Here is a 4,278-nt window from a genome sequence, read left to right as displayed (position 1 = left end):
CTTTTTTTTTTTTTTTAGTTGGAGTCTCATTTTGTCACCCAGGCTAGAGTACAGCGGCATGATCACAGGTACCACAGCCAGGACCTGCTGGGCTCAGGTGATCGTTCCACTTCAGCCTTCCAAGTAGCTGGGACTACAGGCATGTGCCACAACATTTGGTTAATTTTTTTTTTTTGTAGAGATGAGGTCTCGCTGAGTTGTCCTGGCTGGTCTTCGAACCCCTGAGCTCAGGCAATCCTCTAGCCTCAGCCTTCCAAAGTGCTGGGATTACAGGTGTGAGCACTACATCTGGTTGAGTAACATATCTATGTAAAACAGATATATATATATAGTGTGTGTGTGTGTGTATGTGTGTTGAAATCTCACTCTGTCGCCCAGGCTGAAGTGTAGTGGCAAGCTCACAGCCACCCCAGTGTCGACCTGCTGGGCTCCAGCAATCCTTCTGCCTTAGCCTTCCAAGTAGCTAGAAATACAGACGCATGCTACCACGCCAGGCTAATTTTTTTATTTTTTTTTTTTTGAGTTGGAGTCTCACTCTGTCGCCCAGACTGGAGTGCAATGGCCGCTCCCGGCCACCATAGCCTCGACCTGCTGGGCTCCGGCGATCCTTTTGCCTCAGCCTTCCAAGTTGCTGGAACTACAGGCATGCGCTACCACGCCTGGCTGATTTTTGATTTATTGTAGAGATGAGGTCTCGCCAAGTTGCCCAGGAGGGTCTCGAACCCGCGGGCTCAGGCAATCCACTCACCTCAGCCTCCCAAAGGCGCGGGATTACAGGCTGAACCACCGAGTCCGGCAATTTTTTTTTTTAATTGTAGAGAGGAGGCCTGGTCTCCAACCCGCAGGCTCGGGCAATTCACTTGCTTTGGCCTCCCAAAGTGCTGGGATTACAGGCTGAGCCACCCAACCCGACCCCAGCTAGTTTTTGTGATTTATTGTAGAGATGAGGCCTCACCATATTGCCCAGGCTGGTCTCAAACTCCTGGGTTCAGGCAATCCTCTTGCCTCAGCCTCCCAAAGTGCTAGGATTACAGGCTGAAACACCACGCCTGGCCTTTTTTTTTTTTTTTTTTTTTTCAGTTGGAGTCTCACTCTGTCACCCACACTGGAGTGCAGTGGCCGCTCCTGGCCACCGCAACCTCGACTTGCTGGGCTCCACCGATCCTTCCACCTCAGCCTTCCAAGTAGCTGGAACTACAGGCACGCACTACCACGCCTGGCTGATTTTTTATTTATTGTAGAGACAAGGTCTCGCCAAGTTGCCCAGGTGAGTCTCAAACCTGCAGGCTCAGGCAATCCACTCACCTCAGCCTCCCAAAGTGCTGGGATTACAGGCTGAGCCACCGAGCCCAGCTCATTTTTTTTTAAAATTGGAGTCTCACTCTGTCACCCAGGCTGGTGGGCAGTGGCACACTCACTATCACTGCAGCCTGGACTTGCTGGGCTCAGGCGATCCTTCCTCTCAACCTTCCAAGTAGCTGGAACTACAGGTACACACCACCATGCCAGGCTAATTTTTTTCATTTATTGTAGAGACGAGGTCTCGCCAAGTTGCCCAGGCTGGTCTCGAACCTCTGGGCTCAGGCAATCCTCTCGCCTCCGCTCCCAAAGTGCTAGGATGACAGGCTTGAGCCATCATGCCCAGCTCGCTCTGTAACTTGTTTAGGTCTGTGGTGTGTGGGCCTCCACTGTACCCCTGCCTCTGCCCACTGGCCTCTGTCCACTTGCTCAGGAGGACCCCAGGGGGGAGGACAGCTGCAGAAGGGCCCTACCAGGCTGCCACACACAGCCGACCAGAGCTGAGAAGGGAGCAGGCGTGGGCTGCTGGTATCCGGGGAGGAGCCTAGAGGCAGGGGCTGGCCACAGCCTGTCATGTGGGCGTGTGACTCTTAATTATAGAGGTAGCTGGAGTGACACTTCACTGCAAAGCCTGTGGGTGGGGATGGAATGTCAAAGGAAAACAGGAGGCAAGACAACAGAGATAGCAGTGGCCAGAAATAGTACAGGCCAGGGTGAGATAGCAGTGGCCAGGAAGGACAGGGGCAGGAGGGTATCAGGACCCCTTGGGTCCCAGGGTTGTCCCCAAAGTACAATTCCAGGGCCTGCATTCTGAAGCAGGTCTGATGGGCTGTCTGAGCAACTCCTGAGTAGTTTGGGGTGGAGGGAGAAGGAAAGGGGGAGCGGGCCCTTGCTACCTGAGTCACCCCGTTTCCTGCTTCTGGTCTGGGCAACTCCTTGCACAGCCTGACACAACTGGAGCCCCACCCGGCTTAGCAGCCTGCCCACCTCTCCCTCCCTGCACAAGCTAGGGAAAGTGTGAGCCCTTCCCGCAGAGACAGACAGATGCACAAGGTGGTGCAACTGCAGAGCAAGAGGAAGGGGGAACAGCCTAAGCAGAGCCCCCTTTTCCTCCTTCACATGGGGAAACTGAGGCTGGAGCCAGGAGAGGAACTTCCCTGAGGTCACGCAAGCACATTTCTGGCAGGGCTGGGACTTGAACCTTTGTCTCTGGCCAGTCAGCCAGCCCACCACCTCCCCCACCAACCAAGGGCTCTGCGCCCCAGCCAAGAAGGTGGCTGCAGTGGGAGAGGAAATGAGAACCGATTTTGCAGGCTCAACGGTGCCAGCCTGAGGTGTGACTTCAGGAAAACTCTGAAATGGGGATTGGGGGTGCTTAGGGAAGGGTGGGCGGCCTTGCAAGGCAACCTAGGCCTCGCTTCCTAAGTGCGGCCTGACGGCACCGCCCACACCGGGTAATCGATTATGCAAAGAGACCCCGCCCCACCCTGCCCTCCGCCCCCTCTGCCTCCCGGGTCTCCTGCGTGGGAACCTGGGCAGGACTCAGCGGCCCCGGCCTTGGACTTTAATCCAGTCTTCTCAGGCCCATCCCGCGGCCCCCACGGAACTTGAGAGTTGCGATCCTTGAATATTTCATCAGCACTTCAGCCTCCAGTCGAAGCAGCAGCCGACTTACAGCTCATGGATAATTGATGGCCCCAACAGGGAACCTGAAAGTCGTGGGGGAGGGGTGTGCGTGGGGGAAGGGAAGGCCCTACCCGGCTGCTAAGGGTGCTGGAGAGAGACCCGCCGGAACCAAAGAGTGGGAGGTGGAGAAGGGGCTCCGGAGCTAGGGACTTTTCCAGTTTTGAGGATACTGATGTATTTACAAAATAAATTTTTAAAAAATAGGGCCATCAAAATAATCGTGCTAAAGGTTAAAGTCATATGACAAGTGTTTTCTGACTTCAGTCCTGCCCATGTGTCTGTAACTGGGTGTATAACCTCATTCCTAAATAACATAGAACTTTTTTTTTTTTTGAGTTGGAGTCTCACTCTGTCACCGCAGCCTCGACCTGCTGGGCTCCTGCGATCCTTCTGCCTCAGCCTTCCGAGTAGCTGGAATTACAGGCCCGCGCTACCACGCCCGGCTAATTTTTTGATTTATTGTAGAGATGAGGTCTCGCTGCCCAGGCAGGTCTTGAACCCGTGGGCTCAGGCAATCCACTCACCTCAGCCTCCCAAAGGCGTGGGATTATAGGCTGAGCCACCGAGCCTGGCCTTTTTTTTTTGTTTTTTTTTGTTTTTTGAGTAGGAGTCTCAATCTGTTGCCCGGGCTGGAATGCACCTGCAGCCTCGACCTGCTGGACTCAGGTGATCCTTCTTCCTCAGCCTCCCAAGTAGCGGGAACCACAGGCAGGTGCCACCACACCCAGGTAGTTTTTTGGTCTACTGTAGAGATGAGGTGTCACCAAGTTGCCTAGGCTGGTCTTGAACTCCTGGACTCAGACAATTCTCTTGCCTCAGCTGGGATTACAGGTGTGAGCCACCGTGCCCAGCTACCCCTAATCTCACCATAGGAGAAGTACACTGCACTTTTCTTCTGAAAGATGGAAAAGGTGACCCCAAGTAAGAAATGTCACATTCTCTTGGCCTTCCTCTTTGCTCGTGACCTAAATTACTTGGTTCTTCCAGGGAGTCAAGGATAGAGCACAGATGATCCTGATGAACCCTTAATACACCCTTAATACCTCCAACCTAACATCCTAACTTAGCTGCACCCCCTAACACTTACACTAGCCTGCAACTAGTATAACACAAAACTAACACAAAACTTAGTTATAATAAATCATTGGAGCTGGGCTCGGTGGCTCAGCCTATAATCCCGCGCTTTGGGACGCTGAGGTGAGTAGATTGTCTGAGCCCGCAGGTTCGAAACCCGCCTGGGCAACTTGGTGAGACCTCATCTCTACAATAAGTCAAAAATTAGCCGGGCGTGGT

The sequence above is a fragment of the Carlito syrichta genome, unplaced genomic scaffold (assembly GCF_000164805.1).
Source record: "Carlito syrichta isolate Samal-C Ts95f unplaced genomic scaffold, Tarsius_syrichta-2.0.1 Scaffold314793, whole genome shotgun sequence".
NCBI classification, from domain to species: Eukaryota; Metazoa; Chordata; class Mammalia; order Primates; family Tarsiidae; genus Carlito; species Carlito syrichta.
The sequence above is the reverse complement of the archived record's forward strand: the minus strand, read 5'-3'. Positions refer to the sequence as shown.